Raw genomic sequence first — 20,120 nt, 5'->3', positions numbered from 1 at the left:
ATAAAGTTCCAAAAACTATTATGCATTAGTGTTTTTCATGCCTAGAATAGCAGATTTATGTATGTAAAAGATGTCGCTAAGGCATTAGGTAACCCCGTAAATCAACGTGTTTTTAATACTCCATGTGAGTTTTATGACCATACTATTAACCCTGACTGCCTGTAACAACGTTCTTCGGGCGTTGGAATGTTATGACGTTTGTCACCCCAGACCTACCGGTCTAACTGTAGCTAACAGTTTAGGTGCGGGATTGTCAATCCTGTATAGATCTATACATAAGTATCACGTTCTCCCTACAAGAGATTATGGTATATAATACAGGACTTTAACTGCATACTTGAAAGTACGTGAAGTTGAATGTCTCAGAAAACTTAGTATCAAATAGATTTACGTATCAAAAGTTCATTTGTTCTTGTATATGAAAGTATTTCCCTAATATAGTACTCATAGTATGTAAAATCTCGTGAATATCTAGTAAACTATACATATTATAGTTTTTCTCAAATGTATGATTCGTTTGTATGAATAACCCTAGAGCATAATCAACATGGTATGTAAGTATAACATTTATAATAACATTATTGAACATAATCACCAATATATAAATAAAGTGTTTGATATTTGTATAACAACATGTTTTTACTCTTGAAGGACAAAATGTTATTGAATAAGTGTTGCATGCGAACGTTTTCATATGATAGTTATGAACAACGTATGATTTGTCATATAAAGATAAGTATAGTAAAAGCTTAATGTATTCCACACAAGAGTAACTGTGTGTTTACTTGTATTTCCCCCCTTTAAAGTGTATAAAAGCATTTATAAAGCATTTGAAAACGTAGTTGTAGGGTATGAACTCACTTGATAGACAGAAGAAGGTGAAACGAAAACTGAGCAGAACTTCGACTAGGGAATGTTAAATTTCATGGGATTCTCGGGAATCTCGGGAATCTTGGGAGTGAAAAACCTTCCTTCGGAACTTTGATATGAATACCGGGGCTTCGGGATGGCCTCGGGGGTTTAAACGCAGAGCTTCGGCATGAGAGAGAGAGAGAGAGAAGAAATGAGCACTGGAACCCAACACCTTCGGTTGCTATTAATAGCCCAAATTTGGTCACCACGTTGTGGTACACCTCATCACGTCGTGGTGAGGGATTCTATCCTCTTCCGGTGACGAGACATTTGTTGGCGCACCTAGCACCCATCAATCACATTACCACGTCGTGGTGGGCCTGACAGCCTCAGATTTTATGCCGAAAACTTGTAAAATTCGTAACTTCCGCGTACGAACTCCGTTTTTAACGTTATTTATATCCACGCGTAGGTGAGATTATGCTCTACAACTCTCGTTTAGACTCCGTTGGCAAATTTTGACTTTATTTTTATTTTTATTTATTTTTATGTATTTTTAACGGGTTGGGACATGAAAAGTCCGTTAAAAATCCATAACTTCTTCATGTGATGTTCATTCTCGTCAGACTTTATTCCGTCGTGCGACTATTGTTGAGACCTTCGATTCTCATTTAGGTTGTATCGGATAAAAATCATAAGTTTCTCGTACGAAGTCAGATTTGGACGTTCTTTTATATACACATATGGTCTAATGATATCTACAACTTTCATTTAGATATCTAAGGCTAAATATAATTGTATTGAAACTTCGCGTTTTACGCTTATAAGTGTTGTCGGTTTTTAGTGTGATTCTTAGATTAGTCATAACTTCTTCATTATAACTCGGATTTTAGTGTTCTTTATATTTCTGAAACCCTTGATACGATGTTTCTCATATTATGTAACCCAATAGAGACTTTTGAACATTCCAATTTTTTATGCGAATTTCATTACATTAAAAGAGATTACAAATTCTTGACTTTTTAGGTCATTACACTGATCCAAAAATATCGGGTTGTCACACCCTTAGAGTCTCTAAAACCTGTCATAGTTGATGGTTGTGTTCCTCCTTGCTTCAAGAATAAACCAGCATGTCGTCGATGAAGACTATCATGAATCAAGGAAGGGTCGGCAGACCCAGTTCATCAGGTCCATAAATGTTGTGGGTGCATTTGTTAGACCGAAGGGCATTATCATGAATTCATAGTGCCCGTAACGAGTTCGAAAGTCAGTTTTGGGGGCATCTTCTTCTTGTACTCGCAGTTGCTGGTATCCAGACCTCAGATCTATTTTCGAGAAGTAAATGGCTCTTAGTAATTGTTCAAATACATCATCGATCTTAGGAATAGGGAATTTTTTTTACGGTGAGCTTGTTGAGCTCACGATAATCGATACACATGCGAAAGGAATCATCTTTCTTTTTGACAAACAAAACTGGAGCTCCCCAAGGAGAGAAGCTCGATCTTCTGAACTCTTTGTCTACCAGCTCGTTCAATTGGTTGGAGAGCTCTTGCATTTCTGCAGGGGCTAATCTATATGGTGATTTGGCAATTGGCGTGGCTTCGGGTATTAGGTCAATCCAAAATTCGACATGCCGTTCAGGGGGTATCCCTGGGAGGTCTTCAGGAAATACATCTGGGAAATCACATACCTCCGGGATCTCCTTGATGTTCTTCTCTTCATTCTTTTTATCCACCACGTGGGAGAAAAAGGCTTGGCTCTTTTTGTGCAAGCACTTTTGTGCCTTGATGCACGAGATGAAACAGAGGTTTGCACCGGGTTTATCATTGTAGATAATTAGGGTTTCTTCTTTGGGTAGGTGAAGGTGAACGACCTTCTCGTAGCAAATAATATCAGCATGGTGGAGGCTTAACCAATCCATACTGATGATCACATCAACACTTTTAATAATGACTGGCATTAAGTTGATTTGAAATGAGTGTTTATTTAATGTTAACTTGCACCCTAGAAATACATCGTTAGTTGTTTCAGTTTTTCCCATTAGCCATTTTCACTGTGAATGTTTCGTTCACCTTTTGGGGACTTTGATTTTGTAAGTGTTTAAATTTATGACTCACGAAACTTCGTTCCGCCCCACTATCAAAAAAGATGCATGCATAGATGTTGTCGAGGAGGAACATACTGGTAACTACTGTTGGATCCTGCACAGCCTCCCCTTGTCCCATTGCTAGAACCCTGATTGATCCCCTTACACCCCGATTGTTGTCCTTAGGGCAGTTTCGTTTGTAATGACCAGTCCCCCCGCACCCGTAACACTCTTGAATGGCCCGAGCGTTGTTGGGTTGGTTGTTTTGTTGAGGTTGTGCTCTGGAATATCGGGCGGTGTGCCCTCTTCGGTTAAAGTTGGTGCATTATAGGTCTCGTCAGGTGCCATTATGGTGGAAATTACACTTATCGCATTTTAGGAGAGAACGTGCATATGGCTTTGTAGGTGTTGGTGCAGCAATTGTTGATGTAGCAGAAGTGGTAGCAGCGTGAACTGCTATGATTTGTTGTTTCTTCCCAGACTCTTGAGCTTGTTGTCCTTTTCTCTTCTTTCCCTAGTTCTTCTTGTTGTCATCCCTCTTCTTTGATTCAGTGATAGCAGCCTTCGTTCCCTTTGGTTCTCCATGGTCGTAAAGCTTTTGCGCCAGGCGTTTGGCACTATTGAAGGTTGAGGGATTAGCAGAAATCACATGTCCCTGAATTGGGGGATTTAGTCCCCATATGAATCGTTCGACTTTCTTTCTCTCAGAATTTATCATCCCTGGGCACAAAAGTGTCAGGTCACTGAAACCTATAGATGTAAGCTTCAATGTCGGAATCTTTTACTATGAGATTCCATAGTTTTAGTTCAAGCTTCTGCACTTCACCTCGGGGGTAATTCTCATCGAGTATGAGGTTTTTGAGTCCCCCCCCCCCACACCATGGAGTTTGCTATCGGTAGGGATCGGGCCTTGACATGTCCCTTCCACCATGAGAGTTCCCTGTCATAAAATTTACAGGTTGCGAACTTTACTTTACTTTCTCCAGGACAACCACAGATTTCAAAGACTGATTCAATCTTTTCGAACCATCAGGTGAGAGCTATCACCCCTCCGCTCCCATTAAATGGTCTCGAATTTCCATTGATTAAATCCTTGTATGTGCAATTTATATTTTGTCCTGGATTATCCCCATGATTGGAATTCCCCGTCCCATTTCTATTACCTCCTACGTTGGTGCCATTGTTGATGTGTGCTAGTTTTGCAGTAACTGCAGTTGAGATTGCCGCATGAAATGCAGCAAAATTCATCACTAGTCGAGGTAGCGGTGTGGTTGCGCTAGTGTGTTGTTTTTGCAAATATACCTTATGGGCACTTCCTGCTATGAAGTAGGAATGATGATGAGTTTATGGAAACCCTTTATTTTAGCAGTTACGGTGGTTCGATTGTACTTATAATTGAAACTGTATGACATCAAATAAAAATGAAAAGAAAGAACATAGAAGATAACAACATCACAAATAAAACACATAAATCGCTTCATTAATGATAACATTTTAGTACATAATGCATGAAAATTCACCTTTGAAAAGGTCTACAGTACATAAAGGATAAAATCTGACAGCATAACGACTCTGCAAGTAGTGTAATCACTTAAACACAAGGTCGATCCTACATAAATAGGGAAAAGAAAAGAGGTAGCACCAATGCGTACCCAAACCTAGAATAAGAGATGGGTAGGATAAGTCCTACCCACAACGAGTGACCCTCGGTGGTGCTTGTGATGAGGTAGAAGCGCCCTGAAGCTCAGCCAGTCGGCGTTCGGAGACTGGAACCCTAGCCTCCAGTGTAGCCTGTCGCTCCTTAAATTTCCTCACGAGGTCCTGAGTGTGCCTCTCTGCACACTCCACTACGGATCTCGTCTCGATCATCTGGTTAGCGGTCACCTGTTCCTAATCGCCAATGTCCCTAGCAGTCACCCGTCGGGCCTCCATGCTAGAGGTTGTAGAAACCTCGCTCCATGCCGACACCCTCGCCATGTAGGGTGGGTTGATGACTTCGGACTCTACGTCCGAGTCACCCTCATCACCCTCCTCGTCCCCGTCGATATCCTTGTCATGCTCCTCCTCTTCAAACTCCTCCTTTATCTCTTCTGGATCCTATTCGGGATCCTCCTCAATCCAGCCTCTATTCCCTTAATTGGGGAAGTATGGGTCCCTAGGGAGGTGGACGCCAGCCATAGTGGCTGCATGAGAATATATAAGTGTAAGAAAATAGATAAAATGTTAAAATACCCCTATAGTATTTTATGTCTTTTTTTTTGTTCTTATACCCTTTTGATTTACAGTTAATGAGTTTTAGATTTTTTGTCCATCTTGACCACTCCTAGACACATGTTGGTCGTAAGTTGAATAAATATAGTTAATTGGGCTATATTTACCCTAGACATGATTACATAACTGTCTAAGTTTAGTCACGGTGTCCAACTCTTCTTATTGTTTTCTTATATGCATGTATATCTGTACACTTTGGTAAAATATTTACATTTTTAAAGTATACTTTTAGTTAGAGTGTTTTAGTCCCATTGTATTTATAGTTGTATATCTTGTATGGTTAGATATACTAGTTCACTACAAACAATGCTCTGATATCAATATGTCACACCCCCGAACCAGGACGGCAGAAACGTCCGGGGGCGGATGACTTCGTTGTATTGTATCATCACAATTGAATATAATTGAAGACATAGAAACCAACATCGTACATTAAAGATACCAACATATGTTGTTTAAAGATTGTATTTGCTCACAAATTTACACAAAAGTGACAATAAATATGATGTTCCAAAATGTGGTGAATATCCAAAATCCAGCTCGGATACCTGCTCACTGAGTCCCTGAGAATACAAGTCGTCTTGTACAAGGATCAACATCTTAACCCTAATTTTCTAGTTGTGACAACAACTATTAACACCGAAGAAATCAAGCCACTTGAGCTTTTACATATAGATCTCGGTAGTCCATCTGCCATCGAGAACATTAGTCGTAACTGTTGGATTAGTGTCTAAGTCCATAACTATTTTGGTATGTACTTGACCCGATGGTGCATGGTCCTTTTGGGTTGCCTTCACCAAAGCAACTTGATTGGAGAAATGAATAAAGAGAGAGAGGATAATATGATTTATTAATATGTTATAAGAATAATATATTAAAGGAGAAATCATATTTGTTTAATTAATATTGGTCAATAATTAATTAAGAATTAGTTTTGTGATCAAATGTAATTAATTAAACTAGAGGGGCTGATTTGTAATTATGTGATAGTTACAAAATAAGGTAAGGATTATCTTATTTATATGGTGGACGAATTTAAGCTTGGAAATCCTTAGAATTCGAGTATGATAAGGATTCAAGGATTATCTTATTGGTTGCTTAATGGATAATCAACTAGATAAGGATAATGACTAAAACCCTATCTCTACACCTATATAAACACCCCTAGGGTCATGAATTCGTGTATCCCTTCCCAAGAGGTCCTAGATACGAATTCTAACCTCTCACCTCTCTCTTTATACCTTCTCCATTTGCTTATGGTGTTTGTAAGCCATTAGAGGAGTGACACTTGTGACTCTAAGCATTCCAAAGCCAATTCAAGGAGGAATTTTGATTGTTATTGCTACATAACAATCAAGGTATGTTCTTAAACCTAATTATATGTTAATGTCAATTTCCATATGTTAGAATTAGGGTTTATAGTCTTGGATTCAAAGCATATACAATAGAGAAACCTAGATCCAAGCATTAGGGTTTGTATGAGCACATAGGATGTCTTATGACCAAAACCCATCAGTGGTATCAAAGCCTAGCTTGGTTTCAATTGTATTGATGCATTGTATAACTGGAAAATCGTTTTTTGGGCTTTATGGCTGAGGAACTCGGCGAGTACCACAGTGTACTCGGCGAGTAGACCTCAACTCGGCGAGTACAGTGTGGTACTCGGCGAGTTCGAGCGTCAGATAATGCTTATCTCGGGATTTCTTGTTGTTTTTGCATTTGGATAGTTACCTTATCATGTTAGATCAATATAAATCCGATTTTATGATATATATATGACTATATTCTTGATCTAATTAAAGATAATTATCAATTAACAAGATAATTGTTTCCTTATAAGATAATTGATTAATTATTTTGAGTAAATTGATAAATTGTTTTGCAAGAAATCATTAAATAAATCAAATATGGATAATTATGTGATTAAATGTTAATTTAAAATTATTTGTTATTTGATCCTTGTTGTTATGAAAGGTTTCATATTTTCCCCTTTAGGTTTTATAGTTTAAATTTGAACCCAAAAGTTTTGGAGTTTTGAAATTTAAATAGTTAAAACCCTAATGTTTTGAAAAAGGTTTCAAAACTTGCCCTCAAGTTTTGGAATTTAAAAGTTGATTAAAGGTTTAATTAGAAATGTTAAATTCTAAAACCCTAGTAATGTTTTGAAAAGTTCAAATCACACCTTTATGGTTTTATTAATTAATTAAGGAGTATAATTAAAAGAGGTTTAATAAATCCATAAAAGTTTAGGTTAACCTTTTAATTGAGTTAAAAGTGTAATTGTTAAAGTTAACCATATAGTATTTTAAAAGTATAAAATACACCCTATACTATATATAACATTAAAAGTCTAACATTATATATATGTATGAGTAAAAGTCAGTCTTACCGTTAGTAGGCCTCATTCACGAAGCTGGTCTATAAGGGGTGTTTAAGGAAATTGCCTATAAAATGGCGATTGAATGGGTATCCACTCTTACCCACCGCACTCTTGACTAGTGGAGGGTCGTTAGCCGAACGGGTAGGATAGGATGAAACCTTCCATTATAAGTATAATGAAATACCAAGTAATTAAATGTTTTTCAAATTCCCAATCTTAGTTACTTAGGCAAAAGTGAATTGATGCAATTCCATGAAATTACACTTTGTGCCCTTGCGAAGACGTTAGTGGAGCGTGTGTGGTTTACCGGCACACTAAATGGTTCTAAGCAAAGGTAGCAAAGGGTGACTCAATGTTTGTCATAGTTCGGTGGAGCGTGTGTGGTTTACCGGCACATCGAATAGGTGATTGTAACATGTGAGGGCACCATGTAGTTTGCATGGTTATTCACACCCGCTTTGTGATCCTCGGCATCCCAGTCACAAACAAGAGGGGCATATCGAGATTTAAACATGCCATTGAAATGTTCAATGAATCTCAAAGGTTCTAGGAGTTTTCATAGATTTAAAACTTAAATCTCTTTTTCGTTTTTCATGGTGGAAATTAGTGAATCGTCATTCACTTACCTTCAAATGTTCTGCAATTTGGGTTACGGCATCCCTCTCCTGAGTTGTAGGATATTGTGTTGGGTCCTAGCCTTGGAATTTCATTTGGGTGATTTACCAAGGACTCAATCAATCAACTAACTTGAATTCGTTTTTCTCCCAATGTCAAAGTTCGACAACTATGGTCTTCTCAAATCCTGTGGGACAAGCATTCCACATGAAGATGGTATTCCACGATTCGATCGAGGAACAAGAAATCATGCTTCACTTCCTCCTCCTCCTCTAATTATTCTCCCTAACCCACAATATTGTAAAATTGAAAGGTTCAATATCACTCAAGCCCTTTTGGCAAGTAAACATAAAGAAGGAGAGTACTATATGATGCACCGCGACGTGACCCTCATGGATCTCACCTATATGCTTATTGCTGCTGAATCAGCAATGGTTTGGCGCAATAGAAAAGCAAAGTTGATTGGTGAATCTACCTTCAAGACCTCTATGGATATAGACAATGGCAATGAAAGACATGCAATGATCGAAAAGTTTGATCATAAGAGAAAGGCGATGTTTGAAGTAGTTCCATGTGTTGTTCCAAAAGAGTCAATTTTCTTTTATTGCCAATAGAGAAGGGGCATTGGAGACGAAGTTGCCCTATTTACCTAAGAGATCTAAGAGATGGGAGAGTCAAAAGTATGACTACGCTTTAGGTAAGAATCCACTATCTAACTCCATTAAGTTCCTATTCATTGATTCTTAATACATGATGTGATAAGATTACATTTGAATGTTGTGTAGGATCGGTGAAAAGAAAGGAAGCTTGATAAGAGAGCAAGATGAATCTAATCACAAGAGATGGATCTCGATCTCATGGACTTGAAGATTGGATTTTGAGCTTAGATAGTTATGATAGAGTTGTTAGAAATTTTCTTTTTACATAGTTTTCAATAGATTGTGCATTGTAAGGACAAATGCTTTTCCGCTGCTTTTATAAATAAAATAAATTTTGTTTAACTTATTTATTTGTTTACTTCCTTGCAATGAAATTGTTATGAAAATTGATGTTTGCATATTTCTACAATGAATGGATATAATTCTTAGTTATGTTATTTATGAAAATGTCAAGAATTTACCAAATAGGTAGAGTTTCTCATCGCCCAAGTTTCAATTGGACAGAAACTTGGAATCATACAACCTGGTTGCACGATGAATGAGAAATTTCATATTTGGAAATTAGACTAATTCATTGACAAAGTGTCAAGTGAAGGACTAGGAGATCGAGTACACAAAGTTGTGTGTTGATCAAGTTCACCATAAGAGTAACAAATATATTCGTCATGATTTACTAAAGGCTTAGTAAATATGATTACACTTACAAGAATAAGTGTAATTTTGAATTGATTAAAGGGTTTAGATCAATAGCAAAACGAATAAGAAGAATCAAGTAGGCAGAAAGATAAGGGTTTCTCCATTCTAAGAATAAGGGAGAGTACCTTTTATGCTTTACGATAGGTCTTAATGATTAAGAACCATATCTCAATTGATCCTCTAAGTGAGTCTTAGTACAATTGTATGTTTAAGAAGAGGAAACAAAGATTGATGAAATGGTCAAATCAAGAAGACAATCATACTTCGTTCCAAAACAAGTCTTAAAGTCAAGATTGTGACATTGAGTGAATAGTATTAAGAAGGTTTATAACATTCATCAATTGTGGAAAGTTGTGATGTCTTGAATAAGACAAAGACCAACTAAGACCAATTTATGAAGTGTTTTGATAAAAACTACACTAACTCTTGAATATTTGTCAAGAAATGTTTATTGACAAAATAATATTATATGTCAAGGAGTCAGTGGGAGTCTTATTGGTCTGGAAAAGTTTCAAGAACAAATCAAATAAACCTTATCAATCATCACTAGCACACGAGTTGAGGTTTACAACCTATCGTGAAGACATTATTTTGTTTCTGTGCCAATCCAATCGAGTTAATTATGCATGTGAGTCCTACGAGTTCTCATTTGAATGCATAAAAGGCAAGGACCTTGATCAATGGAAAGTACATTGATAGGAAAAGGTGAGTTGCTTAACTACTTGGAAGACGTGGTGGGCAGTTGTGCTACCATAAGGCAAGAAATCAAGATTAAGAAAGTTCGATCCATATGAGTTTGAATTTGTCGTAAACTTTGGTTTTTAACAAATTCATATGGATAGGAACACATACACCGTTTAAATCTAAGTGTCATAAGATTTCCTCCTTCATGAAAATGATTGTGAGAAAATGCTTTCACTAAGAAAGATTTTAAAGATAGTGATTGTAAAATCGCATTCTCGAATCCGATCATGGTTACGACATCCCTTTCCATAATTTGAATTGTGAGGTTTGGCAATTAGTCTTAATTGTTAAGACACACATATGAACTATCTAAGGCAAAAGTGTATAAGTTCAAGAAGCCTTGATAAAAGATTATCAAAGCACTAAGTATTAGAAACATGAACTTAAGAAATTCAATAAGTATTGTTTTTCTGAAAGTTAAAATGTTTATAAATACATGTCGAAGCTAGTGGGAGCATAAGTGTTATGTTTTATAATAATCATCATGATAGTGGGAGCATAAATGTTATGATTGTATGATTATTAAGGCACGTATTGCATAGTTAGCAATATTAATTATAGAAAACAAGAGTCATACTTTGCAAAGTTGTAAAGTTGTTTTGCTATAATTAAGGGAGAGAATATTATGCTTCATTTCAAATCTAAAGGATTAGGTTGTGGAATGTTAATAAATTTAGTCAAAGGTACATAGTGTGTTCTTAAAATTTCGATTATGATTACGGCATTCCTCTTCACAATTCGAATTTTGAGAACATAGCAAATAAAACATTGTGCATCGTGTCCCATACGCTATGGGTATAGGATCGATTGCAAATGCTTTAATGTTTGACCATTCTAAAATTTTCCAAATGTCTAGTGCATTTAGAGGGAAAAGGGACTAGAATTGGTTTTGACTAAAATAATTAAACAACTATCAAAGGACAATCCAAAGTTCGACGAGGATTGGTCGCTTGTGAGTAGTTGGAAGTATAGTATTGGAAATTATGGAAATGTTTCCATATTGGATGGACAATATCGACATAATTACAAATAGATAAGATTCTATTAAGAATGAGTTGTCATATGGAAAATATGGAAGCGTGTCCATATTGGGAAGTAAATATTGAAAATATGGAAGCGTGTCCATATTGGGAAGTAAATATTGAAAATCTATATCTAGATTAGAAACCTTTATGCAAAAGGATGTTCAAAGGAATGTACTTTGAGTGAGAGACATTGTATCTAAGGAATTGTCTTGTAACAATCTCCGATAGAGGACTTTGTAATATCATTGGCAAATAGTCTTTGAGACTTTAGTGCAGTGACATTACAAAAGGATCGTTGCATAAAGTGTTAGAATCTAGTAGATTCTATAAGTAACAAGAATTTGATATTCTTACACTTAAGAAAATGGATTTGGAGTTGTAAAATGAGAAGGATTGGAAACGTGTTCAATTTGTCTATTTCACAAAAGTAAGAACCATAGGTAAACATTGTGTGCATGCTAGGAGCATGGGACAAGTGTTGGAATTCAAGTAAGAAGTTGATTACCCGAAACGACAAATAATGAGTAATCGATATGGTGATAAATAAAACGTGTTTTGTTTATACTCAAAGGTTTGAGGCCATATGGGATTAGTATTATTCTTGTTTTTCACCTTGCATGTTTTGACTTCCAGAATAATTGAGTGTATTAAGAATAATCGAATTATTCAAACGGGCCACAGTCGTTCATATGTTGGAAGTAGATATGAATGAAGACTGTCGTGAATTGGTGTGTGGATTGTCTAGAAGAGTATTAGACATAAGCAAATGTTTGCTGCAATGTTCATGAGTGCTTATGAATATGATTTGAGCATTGGATTAAACCCACGCTCACTTGGATCACTCCATGAATTGTATTATGAGTGATTAGTGAGACGATAACATCTTATATTCTTGAAACCGAGATGTGTGAGTTGTATCTTGCAAATCGGTTACACATTGATAATATGTAAACGCACCAGTAACTTGTTGTTATAAAACATATTGTTGTGTGTAATTCGGTGAGTGAGTGCAAGCAAGCATTGTATCAAAGTTTATCCATTCCTTTTATCCAAGGTAGGATAAAAGCGATATCTTTTGGGCCCCTCGATGGTTTAGTGATGACATACGTAAATGCTCGGCCGGGCTAGGGCCAATTTGATTTGTTCAATTAGTCTGTCGTCATAAATCGGAAATCGAGATATAGTACAAAGAGAATGATTTGAAATCATATCTCATATGATATCTAGAATGGAGGAATATATAATCCCTTATCTAAGGACACGCGTCTCTCATATGATCAGAGTTGACAGCGGCTTTGGAAAGCTACGATTGCAGATCAGGATCTGAAGTCATACGCAGAATAGTTGTTAGACTTATCCAAGTGGGAGACTATTGGATTAGTGTCTAAGTCCATAACTATTTTGGTATGTACTTGACCCGATGGTGCATGGTCCTTTTGGGTTGCCTTCACCAAAGCAACTTGATTGGAGAAATGAATAAAGAGAGAGAGGGTAATATGATTTATTAATATGTTATAAGAATAATATATTAAAGGAGAAATCATATTTGTTTAATTAATATTGGTCAATAATTAATTAAGATTTAGTTTTGTGATCAAATGTAATTAATTAAACCAGAGGGGCTGATTTGTAATTATGTGATAGTTACAAAATAAGGTAAGGATTATCTTATTTATATGGTGGACGAATTTAAGGTTGGAAAGCCTTAGAATTCGAGTATGATAAGGATTCAAGGATTATCTTATTGGTTGCTTAATGGATAATCAACTAGATAAGGATAATGACTAAAACCCTATCTCTACACCTATATAAACACCCCTAGGGTCATGAATTCGTGTATCCCTTCCCAAGAGGTCCTAGATACGAATTCTAACCTCTCACCTCTCTCTTTATACCTTCTCCATTTGCTTATGGTGTTTGTAAGCCATTAGAGGAGTGACACTTGTGACTCTAAGCATTCCAAAGCCAATTCAAGGAGGAATTGTGATTGTTATTGCTACATAACAATCAAGGTATGTTCTTAAACCTAATTATATGTTAATGTCAATTTCCATATGTTAGAATTAGGGTTTATAGTCTTGGATTCAAAGCATGTACAATAGAGAAACCTAGATCCAATCATTAGGGTTTGTATGAGCACATAGGATGTCTTATGACCAAAACCCATCAGTAACAAGTTTATTTTGGTTATTGTTGATGATTTTTCCAGATTTATGTGGGTTTAATGTTTTAAACAGAAATCTGAAGCTACTTCCAAGCTTAAGGACTTTATCAAACAGATTGAGCTTCAACTGCGAAAGCCAGTTCACAACGATAATGGTTCGGAGTTCAAAAACCATGTGTTTGAAGAATTCCGAACTGAAAAGGGAGTTGCTCACAACTTCTGAATCATCCCAAAAATACGAGCCAAAATTTTCATTTTTGAAAACATATACTTAGCAAAACATTAGTAGTAAAACATACACCAACCACATCATTTCATAAAACTGTGCATGTTTGGAAAACAGTTTATAAAAACATAATAACGTCAGAGTAAAATCCCCAGGAAGATCTCATGGTGCGGAATACAAGCGTGTGTGTGATGGGCCGCTACCGCGCCAGCTCTTTCCCCTTCGAAGAAGAGGTACCTAAAACCAAAACTGAAAACTGTAAGCACGAAGCTTAGTGAGTTCCCCCATCATACCGCATACCATACAATCGCATATCATACATATTGTCAGGCCTTTCTGGGCTGCCCGACCTACCCGATATGACCATTATGGGGTGTCGGCCTACCTGTGTCAAGCCATTCTGGGGTGCTGACTACCCATGTCAAGCCATTCTGGGGTGTTGAATACCCTTCGGTCCTGACGACCGAACCTCGGGGACTATTTCACCCCATACTGCTACTATCACATATATCATAACAAAACATATTATCAGACATATATGGGGTGCCTAAGCTACCCTTCGATCCTAACAAACGAACTTGGGGACTAGTCCCCTCCTACTACCTCTATCCCATATAACATAACTAGCTAGCATGCAAACATATCATCACATACTATCAAACGTACCTGGGGTGTCTGACTATCCTTCGGTCCTAACAACCGAACTCTACTAATATCACATACAACATATCATGCTAGCATATAACATATCAGGTAGTAGCAAACCTAGATGATATCACAAAGACAATCATCTATCATACATCTCCCACTGGTGGGCCGGCATTGTGGCCTTACACCCACCGCTACTGGAAGGTAACTCACCTCGTAGTAGCTGCTAATCTGTGTGGGAATGGTCTGTCTGCTGCTGCTGCTCCGGAAATCCTCCGGCTGCAATTCCCACCAAACACTTAGTCAAATACTACTAACCAACCTCAGGGTAAAATAACCATTTACCCTTAACCAAACCATGAGTTAAATTCAAAGTCATCTTCCAGTTGACCTGACCCGCCGAGTTGGCCTGTCAACTCACCGAGTCCCTATGCCTTTGTCTGACCACTATCCCGTCTCTACTCGTCGAGTTTGACATTGACTCGACGATTTTTCCTTCTAAGCTAAATGGCAATAGTCCTTTATCCTACTCTCCGAGTTGTATGAACAACTCGCCGAGTTCTTCTTCATCCGAAGAACACTCTATGCTGAGACTCGCCAAGCTGTATAAACAACTTGCCTAGTCTGATCTTGAGTCAAGAAGATTACCCTGAACTCGCCGAGTCATGACATTGACTCGCCGAGTTACTACATGAGTGAGTTTGGCTTCCAACCCACTGAGTCACACCTTATGACTCACTACTCTAACCCGCAAACACAAAAAGGGGGAAAACTCGGGGACTCGCGACTCGACTCGTCGAGTCCGAGGGACGACTCACCAAGTCGGCCACATGCAATTACTATACACTCGATTTTTCTTGAACCCAGCTCATGCCATTCACAGATCTGGGTTTCTAGGGCATGAATTACACGTAAAGTTTCCAACTTTACGTGTAAATAATCACCAATGAAGGTTTTAGGGCTCAAAATACACCAAAAGAGTAGATCTAGGGCTTTCATGAAATATGACTCCATAAAGGCAGCAGATCCAAGCTCTAGGGACTCGAATCATGCCTAGATCTAGAGGACAACAACTTATTACAACCCACAATGCACAAACAAGCTTGGGGAATGGCTCAATAAGGACTTTCATGTAGCGGATAGAGACTACAAGCATGAAAACAGAGGGGAAACGAGTTATACCTCAAAGAAAATGCTGAGATGACACAAAGATATCTGGCCTCCTTCTCCTCTTCTTGATCTACTCTTCTTTCTCCGCAAAATCTTCAAGAACACACCAAAACACTTCAATCTCACAAGGAATAGGGGTATAAACGATGTTGGGAGCTCTGAGGGTGAAGGGGGCGAGCTTAGGGGCGGATAAGAGGGTTTAAATAGGAAACCCTTGAAATTTAGGGTTTCATCAGACAGCGGGGTCTTTCCGAGTCCAGAATATGGACTCGCTGAGTCGCCAATTTAAACGTGTTCCGGGTCACATCTCTACTCGGCGAGTCGGACCTACAACTCGCCGAGTCCAAGGCTAAAAATGAAAAAACACTAAGATGAATTTTTACGTACTAGGAACCAGGTGCTACAAATCTCCCCCACGTATTCTAGACTTCGTCCTCGAAGTCTGCCGCTCGATCCTGAAACAGCTCGGGGTAATGCTCCATCATTTCTCCCACCGGCTCCCAAGTCCATTCCAAACTCTTGCGGTGCTGCCATTGCACCTTCACTAATTCCACCCTCTTGTTCCTTAGATCCTTCGACTTCCGGTCGAGTATTGCGATTGGGTGCTGAATGTAATTCAGGCTGTCATCAACCTGTATATCCTCTAACGACACCACCGCTGAATCATCCACGAGGCACTTTCATAGTTGGGATACATGGAAGGTGTTGTGGATCTGACTGACCTCAGCTGGCGGATCCAGCCTATATGCCACCTTGCCCACCCGGGCTACAACCCTGAACAGACCAATGAATCTCAAGCCCAACTTGCCCCGTTTCCTGAATCGAATGACGCCTTTCCAAGGCGACACCTTCAGGAGAACCATATCCCCGACCTGGAACTCCAAGTCTGATCGACGCTTGTCAGTGTAACTTTTCTGTCGACTCTGCGTAGTCTGAAGCCTACTTCGAACCTACTGGATCCTCTAGATCGTCTTGAGCACCACCTCCGTGCTCCCCATGACCCTCTGGCCATCTTCACCCCAACATATCGGGGTCCTACACCTCCGTCCGTACAACATCTCGAATGGGGGATGGTCAATACTCGCGTGATAGTTGTTGTTGTACGAGAACTCGGCCAAGGGAAGATAGGTATCCCAACTACCACCAAAGTCTAACATGCATGCCTGCAACATATCCTCCAAAGTCTGGATGGTCTGCTCACTCTGACCATCCGTCTGCGGGTGAAAAGCGGTGCTAAAATGCAGATGAGTGCCCAACTCTTCATGAAACCTCTTCCAAAACCTAGAAGTGAACCGCACATCTCGATCTGATGTCACTGACACTGGCACCCCGTGCCGCGCCACTATCTCCCTGATATAGATATTGGCCAACTTTTCAGCCAAGATACTCTCCTGAATCGGAATAAAACGGGCACTCTTGGTCAACCGATCCACGATGACCCAAATCGAATCTACTCCTCGCACCATCCGTGGAAGCTTTGTGATAAAATCCATCGTAATATCCTCCCATTTCCAAAATGGTATATCCAACGGTTGCATCTTGTCGTGCGGTCTCTGATGCTCATCCTTGACCTTCCTGCAGGTCAAACACCGCTCGATGTACCACGCCACATCCGGCTTCATGCAGGGCCACCAATAGTCTAGGCGAAGATCCCGATACATCTTCGTTGCCCCTGGATGAATAGAGAATCGGGATTTGTGCGCCACCTCCATCAAGATCTGGTGCATGCCTCCGTGATATGGCACCCACACCCTACGATGTAGTGTCAATAACCCTCGGCTATCATAATCGAAGGAGGTGACTTGACCCACTATACGCTCACTCTTCCAATGGTCCTCCATCACAGCCTCCTGCTGAGCTTCCCGAATCTGTTCTAATAGGGGAGTCACTACAGTCATCGTCATGAAAATTTCCCTAATCGGTGCTGCCTTGTGGCTAAGCGCATCGGCCACCACATTGGCCTTCCCCGGGTGATAAAGGATCTCGCAATCATAATCCTTCACCACATCCAGCCACCAGTGCTGCCTCATGTTCAGATTCGGCTGATCCATGAGGTACCTCAAACTCTTGTGGTCCGTGAAAATGGTACATCGAACCCCGTAGAGGTAATGCCACCATATCTTAAGGGCGAAGACCACTGCCCCCAACTCTAAATCATGCATCGGGTAGTTTGCCTCGTGAGGCTTCAGCTACCTCGAGGCATAAGCAATGACATGACCCCTCTGCATCAATACCGCGCCTAAACCTGAGATGGACGAATCACAATATACCACAAAATCCTCTACGCCCTCGGGCAGGGGTAAGATTGGTGCCTCGCACAATCTTTGTCTCAGAATCTCGAACGTTGCCTGCTGCTCAGGCCCCCATCGAAAGACCACGGCCTTCCTAGTCAACCGTGTCAGGGGTACAACTATCTTAGAGAAATCCTGAATGAATCTCTGATAGTATCCTGCTAATCCTAAGAAACTACGAATCTCGGATGGAGACTTCGGAACCTCCCATCTCATCTCGTCCTCCACCTTAGCCGGGTCTACTAAAATCCCGTTCTGGTTGACGAGGTGCCCAAGAAAGTGCACCTCGCGCAACCAAAACTCACATTTGGAGAACTTGGCGTATAAGCTCTCCCTCCTTAAGGTTTCCAAAACCTCTCTCAGATGCTCCTCGTGCTCCTCCTGTGTCTTGGAATAAACCAAGATTTCATCAATGAAAACTATCACAGACCGATCAAACATCAGTCTACACACGCGGTTCATGAGGTCCACGAATGCGGCAGGAGCATTGGTGAGCCCAAACGGCATCACCACGAACTCATAATGGCCATAACGCGTCCGAAACGCGGTCTTCTGTATATCCTCCTCTCTAACCCTCATCTGATGATAGTCTGAACGCAAATCGATCTTGGAGAACCAAGATGCTCCCTGCAACTGATCAAAGAGGTCTTCAATCCTCGGGAGTGGGTAATTGTTCCTCACCGTCACCTTATTCAGCTCCCGGTAATATATGCACATCTGATGCGACTCATCCTTCTTCTTCACTAAAAGGATCGGGGCTCCCCAGGGTGAACTGCTCGGTTGAATAAATCCCTTGTCTAGCAGCTCCTGTACCTGCGTAGACAACTCCTACATCTTGGGAGGAGCCAACCGATACGGTGCCTTGGCTATCGGAGCCGCACCAGGAGCTAGGTCGATCCTGAACTCTACCTGACGCTCGGGAGGTATCCTAGGAAGCTCCTCCGGGAACACATCAGTGTAGTCTCGCACCATTGGAACCTCGCTCACCGTCACCTTACCCGTCTCCTGGGTATCCAAAACATACGCGACATATCCCGCACAACCCTGCTGAAGGTAGCGCCTAACTCTCGCTGCTGAACATAATGTAGGTCCACGCTGCAGCCCCTCACCGTGGATCACCAACTCTCCCCCACTTGGGGTCCTGATCCGTACTAACTGTTGTGCGTAATCTATCAGCGCCCCATTAGGGCTCAACCAATCCATGCCTATAATCACCTTGCTCCCCCGCAAAGGGATAAGAACCAAATCCACCAAATAACGCTCCTTAAATAACCTTAGGACACAATCCCTGAATACGGCGGACGCTCGCACCGATCGATCATCGGAAATCTCTACCTCTAAAAGGCAATCCAACATGCCCGAAGACTCAGTAAACCTCTTGCTAAGCGCAAGGGAAACAAACGATCGGGTTACACCCGAGTCAAACAACACCTGAACAGGAATACCGTTCACATGGAATGATCCTAAAGCATATACACGGAGCACATATCAATATTATAACATCACAAAAAATAAAGTAGAGGGAAATAATCATACCTGTCACCATATCGAGTGCGGCGCGTGCCTCCTCGATAGTCAGCTGAAATGCCCGGATCCTCACCACTGGAGCCTCTGCCTTGCCCTGCCGGCCATCAGTGATCCGCAGGGTTGCTGGAGCTGGCGCCTTCACTGGCGCGGGTGTTGCCAACTGAGGGCAATTGGCCTTCTTGTGGCCCCTCTGGTTGCAGTGGAAACATAGCAACTCAGACGTTTGTATCACAGGTGAAGGGGCGTTACAATCCCTGCTGAAATGCCCCGACTTGCCGCACTTATAGCAGTCCAAAGATCCCAGTCTACATGACCCCTCATAAGGCCTACCGCATTTCCTGCAGCGGCTCGGTCCTGACTGGCCTTTCGGCCTACCATCTGATCCCTTGGGCTTCTACCCCGAAGCCCCTCCTGTCTGTCCCTCCTCTGTCTTCCTCTTTCGGATGTGCTCCAGATCTATCTCTCTCTCCCTTGCCCTGGTAATTATAGAGTCCAAGGTAGGGCAAGCTGAAATACTGACATGCTCTCGAATATCAGCTCGGAGCATGTCATGGTAGCGGGTCCTCCTCTTGTCCGCATCACCCGCATACTGGGGAACTAATAATGCCCTCTCCCAGAACTTGGCGGTGATCTCCGCCACAGTCTCCGTCGTCTGCCTCATATCCAAGAACTCCCTATCCAGCTGCTGAAGCTCGACAGTCGGTGCAAACTTTGTCCTGAACCTGGTCGCAAAGTCTGACCAGGTCAGAGCCTCGACAGTCGAGGC

The sequence above is a fragment of the Lactuca saligna genome, chromosome 4 (assembly GCF_052625555.1).
Source record: "Lactuca saligna cultivar CGN05327 chromosome 4, ASM5262555v1, whole genome shotgun sequence".
NCBI lineage: Eukaryota > Viridiplantae > Streptophyta > Magnoliopsida > Asterales > Asteraceae > Lactuca > Lactuca saligna.
This window is presented reverse-complemented; position numbering follows the sequence as displayed.